The sequence below is a fragment of the Capricornis sumatraensis genome, chromosome 4 (genome assembly GCF_032405125.1).
Source record: "Capricornis sumatraensis isolate serow.1 chromosome 4, serow.2, whole genome shotgun sequence".
Classification (NCBI taxonomy): Eukaryota; Metazoa; Chordata; class Mammalia; order Artiodactyla; family Bovidae; genus Capricornis; species Capricornis sumatraensis.
This window is the reverse complement of record NC_091072.1, coordinates 73,553,710-73,573,320: the sequence shown is the minus strand read 5'-3', so window position 1 is coordinate 73,573,320 and position 19,611 is coordinate 73,553,710. Positions and strand designations below refer to the sequence as shown.

The 19,611-nt window shown below is 44.2% G+C and overlaps 1 non-coding gene across 1 annotated transcript; it reads right to left on the bottom strand.

The window, feature by feature from the left end:
- Positions 1–11,811: 11,811 nt before the first annotated feature.
- LOC138079424 (small nucleolar RNA SNORA38) lies at positions 11,812–11,942 on the bottom strand. The gene has a single exon (XR_011144895.1). It is a non-coding gene; the product is annotated as a small nucleolar RNA SNORA38 (small nucleolar RNA).
- Between the last annotated feature and the right edge of the window lie 7,669 nt (positions 11,943–19,611).

Genomic DNA, 19,611 nt, shown 5'->3' with positions numbered 1-19,611 from the left:
CAATATCCATCTCTGTTGAAGCATTCCGGGACTCCTTCCTCCAGGCAGCATTATACGTTCTGCCTGCTACCCAAACACTTGTTACTCTACCCCAGCACTAAATCATTCTGAATATACTTATTGAAAATCCACTACATACCAGGCAGAAGATCGGTGGTATAGACACAACACAAATAAGATAAGCAGAATACTTTCGTGGGTTAATGTTTTTGTGCTTACTTCTTCCACTAAAATGTAAGCTTCTCAAAAGTGGCAGGTATCTTCATATACCTGTGAAACAGAGCGGGAGCCTTAGGTCCTTGATCCCTACCTCCTACCCAATGTCTTCTGTCTGCCTTTTGTCTGCAGAGAACTTTAGTCAAAGAATAAATTTAATCTGAGAAGTGAGAAATGCAAAAACAAAGGAAAACAGTCAAAGGACACCTAATAATAATAATGTAGTCATTAAGCATAGTGAAGGACTTTTAATTCCTTCTCAAGGACTGTAGATAATATTCTGAGCCATATCCTGTGAACTGTCTTATAGATACTGAAACGCCAGGTGGAGAAGTTAACTACACGACGACCAGGCTGTACCCCCAACATGAGCTGCCACAATTCCGCGAATTGGCCTTAAAGAAACAGGAACAGACCCCGGAACTGAAGATTAACTATACCTGAAACAATCAAGAGACGCTGGTCAGGCTGCCAAATGACCAGTTTGAAGATGAGCGTCAGAGCGAACTGTGCTGCTTCTGTACGAAGTCCCCTCTTTCTGTCTATAAAGTCTCCTACCTATGGGGGGAGGAGGGGCCGACCTTTGGATAGACGAGTACCCCTCAACATCCAGGTGCCAGCTTCTGAAATAAAGCACGCTTTCCTTTCCACCAACCTGGCTTGTTTATTGGCTTTGAGTTGTGAGCAGCCAGACCCGGTGTCTTTCCAGAACACCTGGTACTAACAAAGGCCAGATACATAGGAGGTGTTAAGTATAAATATATCCATAAATATATCATCCCATGTTTAAAATCTGTTGTGGCTGTCAGGCCATGAAGACTAATAATTAGACTTTGTCTGTTTATATTTATGTATATATTTCTAAAATTGAGTCTTTGTGTGTATGCTCAGTCACTAAGTCATATTCGACTCTGTGTGACCCCATGGACTGTAGCCCACCAGCCTCCTCTGTCCATAGAATTTCCCAGGCAAGAATACTGGAGTGGGTAGCCATTCCCTTCTCCAGGGGATCTTCCCAACCCAAGGATCAAACCTACCTCTCCTATGTCTCGTGCATTGGCAAGTGGATTCTTTACCACTAAGCCAACTGGGAAGCCCACTAACTCTTCCCTCCCCTCCCTTTTTGCTGGAGGACAGAGGGAACAAAAAGTGCCCATCAAGCTGAGATGGCATCTTGAGACAGGAAAGCAAGACAGGCAGCTCCATATAATCATGCTTCAGCTTATTATTAATACATGGTATTTACTCACAGGGTGGGGTTGGGAGAAAAATAATCCAGAAGCTTTCACAACTGCACTCCACATGACCAAGGGGCCAATGGGACAATTTTATTGTTAAACTAGGATATGGGGTAGGTGCTCGAAATAGGACATGCATTTCTAAGTCAAGATTTATTAATGGGTTACTATTGTCATGGTCCCAGTGATTATCAAACAATACCTATGAACTACAAAGTACTTGGCAACAGAGAAGTGATTCAATGGACTGTACACTCCTAGGTCAGGTCAGTGGAAAAACAAGAGGACCCCTAGGGGCCCAAGATAGCATCAGTTATGCTAACAGTCGTACACCTTCCTTACCTGAGAAACTCACTATTGTTGTTTTTATCGATTCGACTATTAGTTCCATTAAAATATCCCCCTCTGTTGAAACCTTTCAGGACCCCTTACTCCAGGGAGCATTAGCCCTACATTCTGCCTGCTACCTGAATACTTCTTACTCTACCCTAGCACTAAATCATTCTGAATATGCTTAATGAAAATCAGCTACATACCAGGCAGAACTGACTTAGTGACTAAACCATCACCACCACCACCAGGCAGAAGATGGGTGGTACAGATACAACACAAATAAGATAAGCAGAATCCTTTAGTGGGTTAATGTTTTTGTGTTTTCTTCTCCCACTAAAATGTGAGCTTCTCATTGGGGCAATTATCTCTGTACACCTGGTTCTAAAAAAAGGCCCAGTATATAGGAGGTGTTCCATAAACGTATCATCTCCTTTTTAAAATATATTATGGCTGTCAGGCAATGAAGACTATTCATTAGAATATGTTTACATTAGCGACTGAACAACAACAACTGTTTATATTTATGTATATATTTCCAAAATTGAGTCTTTGGGTGTGTGCTCAGTTGCTAAGTCCTACCTGACTCTTTGCAAACCCATGGACTATAGCCTGCCAGGCGCCTTTGTCCATGGGATTCTCCAGGTAAGAATACTGGAGTGGGTTGCCATTTTCTCCTCTGGGGGTTATGACCCAGGGATCTTGACCCAGGGATCCAGTCTGTGTCTCAGCCTTCTTCCCAGCTCATCTGTTACCTCCCCACCATGGAAATCCTTCACTCTAGTTGAACTGCATATTCTCTTCTTCCTGAACACATGCTGGGCTTGCCAGACCCTGCACCTTGGCTCCTACTGTTACTTCCACCTGCACTTCCAGTATTGAAATCCTGTCCATTTTTCAAAATGTAACTCAATGTCACACACTCCATAAACCCTTCTATGATTTTCACGGGATGTGAACATCAGCTTGGATGTGACTTTATATATCTGTGACCTATAATGGTGCTTTTCAAACTGAGTCTCAATACATTATTGGATTATGAAATCAATTTAGTGTGTCACAATCAGAATTTGTAAAATCAAAATTTGTAAAAATGGAATAGTGATTTGTGATCTCCAAACAAGAGGATTTAGCTTCAGGATCAGGGACAAAGTTCCAGACACGCAGGACTTCATGTGGCAGAAAATTTATTACAGCGAAAAAGACAGAGAAAGCTTCTGACATAGATATCAGAAGGGGGATGGAGAGTGCTCCCTCACTAGTCCCAGCAAGGGAGTTACATACTTTTTCAACTGACTATTAACAGTAAGTCATAAGAGTGTCTCAAGGTTGTAAAGGTCTTACCGGACCCACTCCCACAATATACATTTTAAGATGACAGGCTTAGTCAGAAGGTTCTTAAGAAGGAGAAACGTGCCCTTGAGCAGGATACATTGTTGTTATATAACCCTTCACAGTAATCCAAGTCTATACCCCAACCAGTAATGCTAAAGAAGCTGAAGTTGAACGGTTCTATTGGACTTCCCTGGTGGCTCAGACGGTAAAGCGTCTGTCTACAATGCGGGAGACTTGGGTTTGAGGCCTGGATTGGGAAGAGCCCCTGGAGAAGGAAATGGCAATCCACTCCAGTACTATAGCCTGGAAAATCCCATGAAGAGAGGAGCCTGGTAGGCTACAGTCTATGGGGTCGCAAAGAGTCAGACACGACTGAGAGACTTCACTTTCACTTTCACTTTCATGAAGACCTACAAGAACTTATAGAACTAACATCAAAAAAAAAGATGTCCTTTTCATCACAGGGGACTGGAATGCAAAAGTACGAAGTCAAGAGATACCTGGAGTAACAGGCAAATTTGGCCTTGGAGTACAAAATGAAGCAGGGCAAAGGCTAACAGAGTTTTATCAAGAGAACACACTGGTCATAGCAAACACCCTCTTCCAACAACACAAGAGATGACTCTACACACATCATCACCAGATGGTCAATACCAAAATCAGAATGATTATGTTCTTTGCAGCCAAAGATGGAGAAGCTCTATGTAGTCAGCAAAAACAAGACCGGGAGCTGATTGTGGCTTGGACCATGAATTCCTTATTGCCAAATTCAGACTTAAATTGAAGAAAGTAAGGAAAACCACTAGACCATTCAGGTATGACCTAAATCAAACCCCTTACAATTATACAGTGGAAGTGACAAATAGATTCGAGGGATTAGATCTGACAGACAGAATGTCTGAAGAACTATGGATGAAGGTTTGTGACATTGTAGAAGAGGCAGTGATCAGGACCATTCCCAAGAAAAAGAAATGCGAAAAGGCAAAATGGCTCTCTGAGGAGGTCTTAAAAATAGTTGAGAAAAGAAGAGAAGCTAAAGGCAAAGGAAAAAAGGAAAGATATATCCATTTGAATGCAGAGTTCCAAAGAATAGCAAGGAGAGATGAGAAAGCCTTCCTCAGTGATCAATGCAAAGAAATAGAGGAAAACAACAGAATGGGAAAGACTAGAGATCTCTTCAAGAAAATTAGAGATACCAAGGGAACATTTCATGCAAAGATGGGCTCGATAAAGGACAGAACTGGTATGGAGCTAGCGGAAGCAGAAGATGTTAAGAAGAGGTGGCAAGAATACACAGAAGAACTGTACAAAAAAGATCTTCAGGACCAGGTAACCACAATGGTGTGATCACTCACCTAGAGCCAGACATTGTGGAATGTGAAGTCAAGTGGGCTTTTGGAAGCATCACTGTGAACAAAGCTAGTGGAACTGATAGAATTCCAGTTGAGCTATTTCAAATCCTAAAAGATGATGCTGTGGAAGTGCTGCACTCAATATGCCAGCAAATCTGGAAAACTCAGCAGTGGCCACAGGACTGGAAAAGGGTGGTTTTCATTCCAATCCCAAAGAAAGGCAATGCTAAAGAATGCTCAAACTACCACATGATTGCACTCATCTCACAGGCTAGTAAAGTAATGCTCAAAATTCTGCAAGCCAGGCTTCAACAGTACATGAACCGTGAACTTCCAGATGTTCAAGCTGGTTTTAGAAAAGGCAGAGGAACCAGAGATCAAATTGCCAACATCCGCTGGATCATAGAAAAAGCAAGAGAGTTCCAGAAAAACATCTATTTCTGCTTTATTGACTATGCCAAAGCCTTTGACTGTGTGGATCACAACAAACTGTAGACAATTCTGAAAGAGATGGGAATACCAGACCACCTGACCTGCCTCTTGAGAAACCTGTATGCAGGTCAGGAAGCAACAGTTAGAACTGGACATGGAACAACAGACTGGTTCCAAATAGGAAAAGGAGTATGTCAAGGCTGTATACTGTCACTCTGCTTATTTAACTTCTATGCAGAGTACATCATGAGAAATGCTGGGCTGGATGAAGCACAAGCTGGAATCAAGATTGCTGGGAGAAACATCAATAATCTCAGATAAACACAGATGACACCACTGTTATGGCAGAAATCAAAGAACTAAAGAGCCTCTTGATGAAAGAGAAAGAGGAGAGTGAAAAAGTTAACTTAAAGCTCAATATTCAGAAAACTAAGATGATGGCATCTGGTCCCATCACTTCAAGGCAAATAGATGGAAAACAATGGAAATAGGGAGAGACTTTATGTTTTGGGGCTCTAAAATCACTGCAGATGGTGACTGCTGCCATGATATTTAAATCGCTTGCTCCTTGGAAGAAAAGCTATGACCAATCTAGACAGCATATTAAAAACCAGAGACAGTACTTTGCCAACAAAGCTCTATCTAGTCAAAGCTATGGTTTTTCCAGTAGTCATGTATGGATGTGAAAGTTGGACTATAGAGAAAGCTGAGCGCAGAAGAATTGATGCTTTTGAACTATGGTGTTGAAGAAGACTGTTGAGAGTCCCTTGGATTGCAAGGAGATCCAACCAGTCCATCCTAAAGGAAATCAGTCCTGAATATTCATTGGAAAGACTGATGCTGAAGCTGAAACTCCAATACTTTGGCCACTTGATGGGAAGAACTGACTCATTTGAAGACCCTAATGCTGGGGAAGATTGAAGGCAGGAGGAGAAGGCAACAACAGAGGATGAGATGGTTGGATGGCATCACGGACTCAATGGACATGAGTTTGAGTAAACTCCAGGAGTTGGTGATGGACAGGGAAGCCTGGCGTGCTGCAGTTCATGGGGTCGCAAAGTGTCGGACACAACTGAGCAACTGAACTGAACAGAGTTTAAGACGAGTTTGTTTTGTTGTGTAATCATCAGCTCTGGGTTAAAGAAAAAAACTTATGTGACTAAGATGCAGGAATGTGGGGAAAAAAAGATTTGTCCTTTTCTCCCCCTGAGGACCCCTGGCCTCTCTATCAAGGCTATTAACCCTCTCTATAGGAACTATCAGAGAATATCAAAAGTACTAAAGTAGGTATTATTTTATGAAACTTTATTTTTAATAATGTGTGTGCATGTGTGTGTGCGTGTATGTGTGTGTGTGTGTGTGTGTACTGGGTTGCTGTAGAATATGTTTTTTACTGTAGTGGTCAAAAAAGGTGGAAAAACAGCACTTCATACAAATGCATCATTTCAGTCAGCCGATAACAAGCTCCTTGATGAGCAAACTCTACCCTTGCAATTAGTGAGGTCGAACGCTCCACTCGGAGCCTCCACTCATTCAGAGAGTTGCCCTAGGGATTAAAGGACTCAAGGCAAAGAGCAAGGTCCTGTCTCTAAGAGCGGTGCTTTTCTATTAAGAGAGACAAAGAAAGGCAGATGTTCCCTGGCTGTCCAGGGGTTGGGACTCAGTGCTTTCACTGCCAAAGTTATGGGTTAAATACCTGGTTGGAAACCAAGATCCAGGAACCCATGCAACACGGTAAGAAAATCTTTTAAAAACATTTTTTAAATAGAGACAAATCCAGAAAGAAAGTCTCCACTTATTTAAGTAGCTGAAGTGCTATAGACTAGGCCTTGGGATTTAGAGCCAAAGACCTACTTAGCATTCTTGCTCTGCCATTTATTAGCTGTTTGTTATTAGATAAATTGATTGATTTCTCTGAGCTTCAGTTTAGACAACTGAAAGAATAATCTTTACCCAACCTCACATACTTGCATTAAAATCAAGTGATAGGTATATACAGATATACAGATTATTTTATAAGCCATAAAAATGTTGTAATGTCTTAGGCAAAAATTTGCATGTCTTCTTTAGTAAACAAGTGAAAATTGATGTAGTATAAATTATACAGCTAAACGGGCGTTAGACATGTTTTATTTATTTTGTTTTATTTATTTATTTATTTTTGGTTGCATCTCAAGGCTTACAGAAATCTTAGTTCCTCGAGCAGGGATCACACTGCTCTAGGGTTCCAGCAGTGACAGCATTGAGTCTTAACCACTGCATTACCAGGAAATTCCCTTGATTTGGTTTTTGACAACTAGTGATAGAAACCCAATTCAGACAGGGCTCAAAGGGAAGTAAATCACACATGTAACCTAATGGTACAGCAAGCTTTGGGCAGGGCTTCATCTGGGAACTCAGATGATATCAACCAAGCCGCTGTGCACTTGTCTCTTTCTTTCTAACCCCCTCTCACTCTGGGCTCTAATTCAGTCCCAGTGTGGTTTTATTCTCAGACAGGTTCTGCCTGCATAGTGGGACCGCAGCCACCGTCTGCTTTGGGCTGATGGAATCCTCCCCATTAGCAGATAGATATCTTTTCCCTTATTGTTCCAGCAAAAATCTCAAGGAGTGCTCTGTCTGACACTGAGCTTGCGTTATAAGCCAAATCTCAAACAAAAAATACTGGTCAAGGATACCAAGAACACAAGCTGACCACTGGAGTTAGGGGTGAGTCACCTGGACTAAAAAGAGATTGATGAGGTGTCTTCCTAAGAGGTGGAGTCAGAGGTTTAGAATGACCAAGTTTCCAAAGCTGAACAGGATTAGTTTAGAAAGACATCTCAGTCTCTCCTATTTAATGTCACCAAACATTAGAATAAGGACACACAAACACATGCTTGTTGTATTTCATTTCATTCATTTAAAGAGCATTGAAGATCTACTGTACCAGATACTGTTCTAGACACTGGTAGTGGTGGTTAAGACATACAGGGACTTCCCTGCTGGTTCAATGGTTAAGACTTCCCCTTCCAATGCAGGCTGTGTGGGTTCAATCCTTGGTAGGGGAGCTAAGATCCCACATGCTGTGAGGTCAAAAACCAAAACATAAAACAGAAGCATAAGGAGAAGGGGGAGGCAGAGGAAGAGATTGTCACATAGCATCAGTGACTCAATGGACATGAATTTGAGCAAACTCAGTGAGATGGTAGAGGACAGAGTAGCCTGGTGTGCTACAGTCCATGGGGTCTCCAAGAGCTGGACACAACTCAACGACTGAGAAAAATAGAAGCCATATTATAACAAATTCAATACAGACTTTAAAATAGTCCACATCGAAAGAAATCTGTAAGCAAACAACAAAGAATACAAAGTTCCTGCTCTCAGGGAACTTCTGTTGTGGGGGTGGGTGAAAACAATAAGCAAGTCACTAAGTATATGTCAGGCAGTGATAAATCCTATTTCGGAAATAAATTTAAAGAGCATGGTAAGAAGCAGCTAGAGCCAGAGGTAGGAAATAAGGACTATTTTAGAGGGGCTGGTTAGGAAAGACCTCACTTTGAAGGATAAACCTACTGAAGTGAGAGAGCAAATCATAGGAATAGCTATCTAGATGAAAACTTCCAGGCAGAGAGAAAAGCAAGTGCAAGGACCCTGAGACAGAGCCAATGACTTCCTCCTGAGCAATGCATGTTCATTTAGTAACATATATTTTCACACGTGTATGTGAACATATTAATCCTTTATTTTCTTACATTAGAATATTTGATAGTGATATTCCGAGAGAGAGATTAAACTTTAGAATGATTTAATGTTGATTCAGCTATTTGAGACATTGATGAATCTTGCTGAACATGCAGATATGCCTAGACTGAGAGTACCCTGAAGCAGGAGCTTCCTTTTTCCTACAGAAATTGAATGCAGGAGAAGCTCAGTGACTGGGACAGGTAGAGCAACGAGCCACATGCCACAGTGAATACTAAGGCCGACAGTAGAGATCCCAGGTGACCCTGCCAAAGCTGGGCCTGGAGACCTTCCCTCCAGGAGTGTCCTTACCTATGTCCATTCACTCTAATTGCTGTGGACGTGCCAGGGAGCACAAAGTGGCTCCTGAGGGTGGTTTCTACTGATGCTGGGTAAAGGTCCCTAATTCAGAATCAAAGACTAACACAAAGTAAAACTTCCTCTGATCTTGAGCCGTGGCAAGGATTATGTTGCCTAGAAGAGGAAAAGCTTGGGGTGGGGCATGTGTCTGGTGGGCAAAAGGGAGGGGAAGAAGTCAGAAGGCAAGAGATGTCCTCTTCCTAATTGGTCGGTAACAGTTTCGCTGAACTTGGAACCCCCATAACCAGTTCCTTCCAGGCTCTGTTCTTCACCCAGCAAGCCTCTTTTCCTTGAATTGCAGTGACTTCTGACATGTTTGATGCTAATTCCTTACTGTCTGCAGTAGCTAGATTGGTCTATCTCTTCTTTATTGTCATATATATATGTCCTTTGCTTATCTGCATATATTAATTTTCATAGAGTGTGATTTCTTAGACCGTGTTCATGAGCAATGTGTTCTAAATTTATTTCAGTGTCTACCTTAGTTGCTCATGGCAAGCAGGCCCTGATAAAGGCTTTTTGATGATGATTATGACTGTGGTGATGTTTATGGCACTAGAAATCACAGGTTCCTTCTTGTAATTTTGGGATACTGCTCCTCTCTGCCACAACTTGGTTTCAAGCTGGGCTTGCCTGAAACCTTCTAGTGTTCAAGAAGGTCAAGAAACCTGGGTTCTTCCTTAACTTCACCAACAACTTCTATGTGATTCTATATGCCTCACTTTCACAATCTTCTGGTGCAAGACAGAAAAAAAAAAAAAAAGCTCACAGGACTTGAAGGTAGGGGAGAGAGGTAAAGTAAGAAAGTAGAAAGTTAAAAAAAAAAAAAGAAAGTAGATGTGGAAGGACTTTAAAAGTAGGAGAATGGATTTATGTATATGTATGGCAGAGTCCCTTCACTGCTCACCTGAAACTATCACAACATTGTTAATCGGCTATACCCCAGTACCAAATAAAAAGGTTTCTTTAGGATCCTATCTCAAATCTACACCTCCTTTCTTTCATGGCCAGCTCTCTGAGACACTCTTCCTTCTCCTCACAAGCATAAATTTTCTTGCAGGAGTCTCAGATTCTTGGTTTGAAGGATGAAGAACCACCCTACGTATCATCTTTTGCAGAGATTCCTCCCAATGTCTCCTTTTACCTGATCATTACCATTTGCTTCTTCTTTATAAGCTTTCAAAGAGCTAGTTTTCTAAGCCTGGAGCTTCATTTATGCTCCCATTCTCTTGTTTCTAAGAGAAAGACTCAGAGGGAGGAAGTGAGATGCCTAGAATGTCAAAGACTTCTCACTAGAGAAATGTGGTGAGAAGCAAATGGTGAGCCTCAGAAGCTTCAGAAGACAGGAAAAGAAGGCAAAATAAGCTCCAGGTGAGTGAAAAACTTAAAGTTGTAAAACAAAACCTTTAAAATTATCTGAAAAAAAAATAGAATACCTCATGATCCAATTTCTTAAATCAAATTTTGAAAAATGGACAATTTTTATAAAATTAACAAAGTTTAAAACCTCCTACATAAAAGACATCTTAAACGAGATTAAAACATAAGTGATAGGGAAATGGGAAGAAATTATCTGCAACATATATGTTTCTAACATACATGCTAGAAAAAGATGGGTATCTGTAAGGGATTCCTACAAACCAACGACAATTACAATAAAAATAGAGATAAACAACCAAATAGAAAAATGGACAAAAGGTATGAATAGATCATTTCCAGAAGAAGAAATACAAATAACCAATAATATATGTAAAAAACTAATCTGCATCTGTAGTAACTGGGGAAAGGCAAACTAAACCAACAATGAGATCCATTTCTCACATCTATTGGATAGCAATAACCTAAAAGTTTGACTTTGCTGAAAAAGGTCCTTATGGTCAACCCTCGCTCCTTGGAAGAAAAGCAATGACAAACCTACACAGTGCATTAAAAAGCAGAGATATTTCTTTGCCTTACAAAGGTCTGTATAGCCAAAGCTATGGTTTTTCCAGTAGTCATGTATGGATGTGAGAGCTGGACAATAAAAAAGTTTGAGCGCCGAAAAATTGATACCTTCAAACTATGGTGCTGAATAAGACTCCTGAGAGTCCCTTGGACAGCAAGGAGATCAAAGCAGTCAATCTTAAAGGATATCAACCCTGAATATTCATTGGAAGGACTGATGCTGAAGTTGAAGTTCCAATACTTTGGCCACCTGATATGAAGAGCCAACTCATTGGAAAACACCCTGATGCTGGGAAAGATTGCAGGCAGGAGGAGAAGGTGATAACAGAGGATGAGATGTTTGGATGGCATCATCGACTCAATGGGCATCAGTTTGAGCAAACTCTGGGAAATGGTGAAGGACAGAGAAGCCTGGCGTGCTGCAACCCACGGGGTCACAAAGAGTCAGATAAGACTAGTGACTGAACAATAGCAACAACAGAAGGAGAAGGGACAGAGAAAGGACCCAAGAAAATGTTTGAAGAAATAATAGCTAAAAAGTTCCCTAACATGGCAAAGGAAATAGTCAACCAAGTCTAGGAAGTACAGACAGTCCCAGACAGGATAAACCCAAGGAGGAAACACTGAGACACATAGTAATCAAAATTATGAAAATAAAGACAAAGATATTAATAAAACACTAAAGGCAATAAGGAGAAAATGGCATATAATATACAAGGGGACTCCCATCAGGTTATCAGCTGATTTCTCAAAAGAAACTCTACAAGCCAGAAGCAAATGGCACAATATGTCTAAAGCAATAAAAGGGAAGAATGTACAACCAAGAATACTCTACACAGCAAGACTCTCATTCAGACTTGATGGAGAAATCAAAGGCTTTTCTACATTGGATGGTTAATCTTGGACCTGCAGGGAGGAAGCTGGCCACAGACTCCTCCAAATCCACATTTCTTTGCCTCCAAGTCTTACGTGTCCTAAGACAGGAAACCACAGACACATCTTTGTAGGAGGGTCATGCAGGTTCAGTTGCTCAGTTGTGTCCAACTCTTTTCAACCACAATAGACTGTAGCCAGCCAGGTTCCTCTGCCCATGGAAACTTCTGGGCAGGAATTCTGGAGAGAATTACCATTTCCTCCTCTAAAATACCTTCTACTATTTTGATTATATAACTATTATACACTTAATACCTTTGTATCAAGATCAGTCAACAGAAAATAATAGAATTCTATATCACTAAAACTACCATTTCATAGAAAAAACTTGTAATCACTTTTAAAAATCCAGATGCATAACATGGAATCTTTTGAAAAATATAAATGCCCAAAGTATTGCTATTCTTCTCCAAAACTCCAGATATGTTTCTAATGAGCAGCCATGTTTAAAAACAACTGGCCTATATGATGATTTAATGCTTTTATCTAATTTGTTTCACCTTTTCTATTTCACATTCAGTGCTCCCATTTCATTTCATTTATGTTTTCCAGTTTCTCCATCTCCATCTCGGTTGTTGTTCTTTCTCAAGTTTTTATCAAGGATAGTAGAAAAGCTTTTGTATATTTATATATATATATATATATATATATATATATATATACACATATATAGTATGTGTATGTATGTATTTTAGAAAATTTCTTACTTTTGACTAGCTAAAAAAGTCTGTGACATTTTAATTCCACTTGTTTGACTTAGTATGAAAAGAATGCTAGATTTCTAATTTATATTTACTCAAAGCTTTGATATAGTTCCATATATTTTGGCATCTAGGGTTAGTGCTAAAAGTCTATAAAATGTATTATCCTAGTGATTTAAAAAATTTTTGAATGAGGTTGGAAACTTCTAATCTAATTCTGAGAATATAAGGAAATATTAAAAAAAATAGGAAATTAACAAGTGATACACTCTGTGTGTGCTAAGTCACTTCAGTCATGTCCGACTCTGTGCGACCCCATGGACTGCAGCCTGCCAGGCTCCTCTGTCCATGGGATTCTCCAGGCAAGAATACTGGAGTGGGTTGCTGTGCCCTCCTCCAGGAACAAGTGATACAGGTATGACATAAATCAAATCCCTTATTATTATATGGTGAAGGTGATGAATACATTCATGGGATTAGGTCTGGCAGACAGAGTACCTGAAGAACTATGGACAGAGGTTTATAACCTTGTACAGGAGGCAGTGACCAAAACCATCCCAAAGAAAAAGAAATGCAAGAAGGCAAAGTGGTTGTCTGAGAAGTCTTTACAAATAGCAGAGGAAAGAAGAGAAATGAAAAGCAAAGGAGAAAGGGAAAGATATACCCAACTGAATGAGAATTCCAGAGAGTTCCAGAGAATAGCAAGGAGAGATAAGGCCTTCCTCAGTGAAAAAATGCAAAGAAATAGAAGAAAACAACAGAATGGGAAAGACTAAAGATTTCTTCAACAAAATCAGAAATATCAAAGGAACATTTCATGCAAGGATGGGCATGATAAAGCACAGAGACAGTCAGGACCTAATAGATGCAGAAGAGATTAAGAAGAGGTGGCAAGAATACACAGAACTATACCAAAAAAGTCTTAATGATATGGATAACCACGATGGTGTGGTTACTCACCTAGAGTCAGATGCCCTGGGGTGTGAAGTCAAGTGGGCCTTGGGAAGCATTACTAGGAACAAAGCTATTGGAGGTGATGGAATTCCAGTTAAGCTATTTCAAATCCTAAAAGATGGTGCTGTTAAAGTGCCACACTCTATATGTCAGCTAATTTGGAAAACCCAGCAGTGGCCACAGGACTGGAAAGGTCAGTTTTCATTCCAATCTCAAAGAAGGCCAGTGCCAAAGAATGTTCAAACTACTGAACAGTTATGCTCATTACCCATGCTAGTAAGGTTATGCTCAAAATCCTGCAAGCTACTACTTGAATTGAGAACTTCCAGTTATACAAACTGGGTTTAGAAAAGGCAGAGGAACCAGAGATCAATTTGCTAACATTGTTGGATCATAGAGAAAGCAAGGGAATTCCAGAAAAACATCTACTTCTGCTTCTTTGACTATGCTAAAGTCTTTGACTGTGTGGTGTTGGGGTCCTTTAATGGACTGGAACCTGGCAGTCCGGAGTCGACCATAAGAAAGTGAAAGAGAGAAAGAGAGAGAGAGAAAGAAAGAAACGGGGACCCAAGCTCTGATGGAGCAAGGGTGCTTTATTAGCAGAAATGTAGGCTTATATATCTTTACTAAGATGATTACTCCGGTATTACACAGGATGAGATACATACAAGGTTGCTGACGCTGAAAAGAGTCACTGAAGGGGATTCATACATGTCTCATCTTATGATCTCAGTCCTGGGAACAGCATGCTGTTTCATTTGTTCCCTGAATAGGAACTGATAAGGAACAGAGATCCTTGAGAAATAGAAAACAGCATGCAGGTATCCTCCTGTTAAATGTTCCCTGACAATTCCCCCTTAATTATTATATTTGTAAAAAGGGTCTTGACTAATTGAGTCTGTTTAGGTTTAATTTTTGCATAAAGGCAATGATAAACAACAAATATAATTGTAACAAAAGGAAGGGGAACACAAGCTTGTATGAAATATGATTGATTATAATGAAAGAAATAGTTACTATGACTATGATTGGTCTCTGTGAAATGTCTAGTCCAAGTTTTAAGGTTTTGGTGTTTGCAGCAAGTTTCAAGATGTCTCATTGTTCAGGCCCAATCTGTTTATCGAGGACGATTCAAGGATGAGGGGGTGTCATTCCATCGTCAAACCAGCCAAGAAGTCCTTTGTCATGCTAATGTTCCATCGTAGTATTAGTAACTTTTCATGTTACTTGAGTAGCATAGTCATACATAGTATTGTTAATATCATCTGAGCAGTTAGATAACCACATACCATGGGGTCCCCAATTGATAATGGTGTGATTAGCCATAAGCATTAATTTTCCTGATTTCGGAAATCCTGATTTTGGATTTTGGTCCCTTTTGATAGCCTTTTCATGTCTAACTGTCTACCTATTCTTCTTCTCAGGCATTTGGGAACCCAGTCTCAGGGGAAAGGGGGCAATGACTGCTCTGGCTTCTTCAGGCTGTACAGGGGCATCGTGGGGTTCTGGGTTCCCTTTGCCTGCTCTCTGTCAGGGTGCATTAACAGAAGGAGATGAGAGTCCATGGAATGATAAGGTGACTTGTTTCAGCTTTGTCTAGGTGTTGTTCAGGGAATATTCTTGTCATACTACCATTTGGAGATTTGTTGTATTCTGGAAGAAACAAACTTAACAAGAAAGTTTAAGGTACATGGCTCAAAGATTAATAGAAGTAGAAAAGCTGTTTAGGGGCTACCAGGAGAACCAGGCCCAGACATTGGTTCATGACATTAGTGTTTTTCTAAGTATGAGAAGATGCAAGAATTTGGGCTAATAAAATCTTTACCTGAAAACATCTGACTGTCTGAAGGCTGGTCCTTTTGGGTTTTTCTCAGAGCACAGAGTGTCTTATTTCTGATTTCCACCCTGAACTCCTTTCAGGGGGTGTTGAAGGTCAGCAGCTTGTAGTGGTCGTGATGTAATCTTTGTAGAGGCAGTTGGCAAGTACCAACTTCCAGTCAGCAGGGTCCCTTCATAGCCACACATTTGACCATGTTTCATGGCTATTGTGTCTCACGGTGCTGGGAAGGCTCATTCCCAGGTCTAGGGAAGATTCCATTGATGGGCCACTCCGGGTGCTGTTATTGGACCAGGCCTTGCTGTAAGAAACGCCGCGGGAAGAAGGAACCACCCCTATGGACCGTTGAACAGGGCCTTTTATTGGGCGGTCGCTCTCGGGCAGAACTCCCGGGGGCGGGTAAGCAGGAAAGCGAGGGGGGTCTGCGAAGCAAAGGGAGTCAGCGGGGTAAAGGGAGTCTGGAGTCTGCGAGGTGTGAGGGGTGGGGAAGGGGTTTTATAGCCTGGGCCGGGGCTCCCATATAAGGAAGAAAACGCGGGCTCAGCGGTGATTGGTGTTCAAGGGCTCCGTGTTGGTTCCTGATTGGTCGGCTTGGTTGCCGGCCCGTCTCCGGGGTGTGTCTGCAGCGCCCTCTGCTGGGGCATGTCCCGACATGCCCGGGCATGCCCAGGCATGCCTGACCTTGCCCTGACCTTCATCCTGACCTCACCCTGACCTTTCATCCCGGCCTTTTTGATATAGGACAAGGGGCGCCGACTCTCTCTGGCTACTTCCTGCTGAACGGGGGCGACGTGGGGTAGGGTACGGCCGGGATGGGGTAGGGTACGGTCGGGTGACAGGGGGTGTCTGCTGTTAATCTTGCCACGGAGTGCTTGTTGGAAGCCCTTGGTACTGTTGTCGCATCACCATCAGCTGGACCGTGTCGAGCCTCTGCTTGATAAAGGCCAAAAGCTTGTTCAGGATACAGGGCCCGAAAGTCAGGAGCAGTAGGAGAATGATGATCGGTCCCACTAGGGAAGATAGCAAAGTTGTCAGCCAAGGGGAGCTCTGGAAGCTCTGGAACCAGGATTCGAACCAGCCCTGCTGGGCCTCCCTCTCTCTCGCCTTTTGCCTTCCTTCCTGGCGGTTTCTGCCTTCGTCTCGCTCTCTTTTCCTTCAATTCTGTCTCTCTTTTCTGCTTCTCTGCCTTGCTTTCTCCTTTCTCTTCTGTCACACTCTCTAATTCCTTTCTGTCTCTCTTTCCTCTCACTCTTTCAGTCTCAGTCTTTCTCTTCCTTCCTTTTCTCACTCTCTTACTCTCCTCCCCCTTGTTCTTTCCTTCCCTCGTCTCCCTTCCTCTCTGTCCTACTCCTTCTGTCCTCTCTCTCGGTTGCTCTCCCTAATGTCTTCCCGGGGCCACCCCTGTCTCCAGGAGACCCGGGGGAGCTTGTCTAAGTCGGGTCAGGTAATACCAGGGCTCGTGTACCAGGAGTTTGGCGGCTGTAGGAGTGGGGAGGATTACAATATGGGGTCCCATCCAGCGAGGCTGTAGTGGGCGGGGACTCAGGGTTTTCAGCAGTACCTGATCTCCTGGTGCCAGAGGCCGGGTGGGTCCTGCGTCGTCTGTTGGTTGTGGCAGGACCCCGTCTGCGTGTTCCCTCAGCAAGGATCGTAGGAGGGAGAAGAGGGGGAGGTATCCCGCGAGTGGGGGAGCCTCTCTGTTGGGGAGGTGAGTCAGGAGATAGGGCCTGCCGTAGAGCAGTTCAAAAGGGGTCAAACCTGTTTTGGAGTGTGGTGTGGTGCGAATGCGAGTGAGCGCCAGAGGAAAGAGGTCGACCCAAGACAGGCTTGCCTCAGAACTGCGGCTGTCTTGGTCAGATGTGTCTTGATGATGCCGTTCACCCGCTCTACCTTGCCTGACGAGTGGGGCCGATAGGGGATGTGGAGATGCCAGCCGATACCTAGGGCCGCAGCCACCTGCTGAGAGATCTGTGAGGTAAATGCAGGCCCATTGTCAGACTGGAGAGAGTATGGCAACCCACATCTGGGAATGAGATGGGCCGCCAAGACCTCCGCCACTGCCGCTGCCGTCTCCCGGGCTGTGGGGAAGGCCTCGACCCATCCTGAAAAGGTGTCCACCAAGACCAGCAGATAGCGGTAGGCTCGATGTCTGGGCATGTGGGTGAAGTGGGATGGTAAAAAGGCATCCCTGTGAAATGGGAGGTCTGAGGAGGTATGGGAGAAAGGAGGGTGTAGGGGTTAGGGACAAGTGGATGGGCAGGGATCACCGCCGCGTTGATCAGGCGGAGATCCTGCACTAGCCGGTAGTCTCCAGAAGCCTTCCGAACAGGGAGGATAGGCGTGTTACTGGGGGAGGTCGTGGGGATCAGGAGACCCTGTCCCATGAGTCGGTCTATGATGGGCTTTAGCCCTCTGAGGTTGCGAGTAGATAAAGGAAACTGGGACCGGGCTGGGAAACAGGTGGGCTCCCTTAGCTGGATGAGGACTGGAGAGTGGTGCCGAGCCACCACCGGGACTCGGGTGTCCCAGACCTCAGGATTAACAGAAGGGGTTGGAGGGTCAACCAGTAGCATTAGGAAGACCCCTGACGTGAGAGCCGACCCTGGAGCTAGCTGAAGAGTGGCCTTCAGCTTAGCAAGTATATCTCTTCCCGAGAGAGGAGTAGGGCAGGAGGGAATGACCAGAAAGGAGTGGGTAAATAGACAGGAATCTAACTGATAGGATAGTGGTTGGGTTTGGAGCGGACACGAGGGTTGGCCGTCAATGCCCATAACCGAAACCTGGGAAGGACGTAAAGTGCCTCCGAAAGAGGAAAGGACCGAATAGGTAGCCCCCGTATCAACCAAAAAATTGATGGACTTACCCGCTACCTGGAGCGTTACCCTGGGCTCGGCTTGGGTTATTGGGGTCCCCGAGTCTGGGCGGCGTCAGTCACCATTGAAGTTCAGCAGCTCCAAAGCCAAAGGAGGGCAGGAGGTCTCCCTGGGGCGCTCTGGTCCCCGGCCCCTAGAGGCTGAGGCCCGAGAGGCCTGGGGACAGTCACTGGCTCAGTGTCCTCATCGTTTGCACAACGGGCACGGCTTGGAAGGAGGTCGTGGATTGGGGCACATCCTGGTCCAGTGCCCTTCTTGGCCGCACTTGAAGCAGGCCCCCAGAGGGGGGTTTTGGGGCCCTGAGCCCGCCGCCGGCCGCAGGGCCGCTACCAAGGCCTGGGTTTGCTGGTTTAGGAGGCTTGCCTGAAATTCGGCCTTTTGCTTGAGCCTTGCCTTTCGGCTGGCCTCAGCAGTTCCTCGCGGGCATGGTAGACCTTAAAAGCCATTTTTACCAGGTCTCGGATAGGGATCTGAGGGCCATCCTCGGCCTTGGCCAACTTTTTCCGGATATCGGGGGCAGACTGGGAGATAAAATGATTGGCCAAGGTGGCCGCCCCGATGGGGGACTCAGGTGACAGCCTGGTGTATTGGACGAGGGCCTCGGTCAGCCGATTAAGGAACATGGCTGGGTTTTCGTCGGGCCCCTGGGTCACCTCATCTAGTTTGAGGAGGTTTACAACCTTATGAGAGGACGTTTCCATCCCGTCGAGGATACACTCGACCATATAGCGTACTCGCAGCTGGCCGCCACCCCTCTCCTGGTAGTTCCAATCAGGGTCAATGTCAGGAACCGCCTGAGCCCCTGGGGGGCGCTCGGGGGAGGGGTTGGCATAGTGCCGCTGGTCGGCCTGAGCCTTGGCTGCCGTCCAGATAGCCTGCCTCTCCTCGGGGGTGGTGGTAGACCCCAGGATGACATATATGTCCTGCCATGTCAAGGCGTAGGAGTGGGTCAGACCAGTAAACTGCTTAAGGTACTGAGTGCGGTTGGAGGAGAAGGAACCCAGTTTGGCCTCAATCTGTGCTAAGTCTTAGAGAGAGAAGGGGACATGGACTTGGGCTAGACCCTCAGCTCCAGCTACTTGTCGGAGAGGGAATAGCAGGGCTGGGGGAGGGGAAAGGGAGGCTCCCGGAGGGTTGCTGTGGGAGCGAGTGTGGGAGCTAACTGGGGAAGGGGAGGGAGTGACGGGGGGGGGGGGGAGGATACAAGATAGGGTTAAGGGCCGGAGGATCCGGGACCAGTGGTGGGGTCTCGGGGGCGGGAGCAGACGTAGGAGAGTCCGGAGTGGAAGGGGCAGGGGCCGTGGGAGAGGTATAGGGAGGAGGGGCCACCAGATCTTCCGGGGGAACAGAGAAAGCAGAGGACTCAGGGACGGGAGGAGCTGG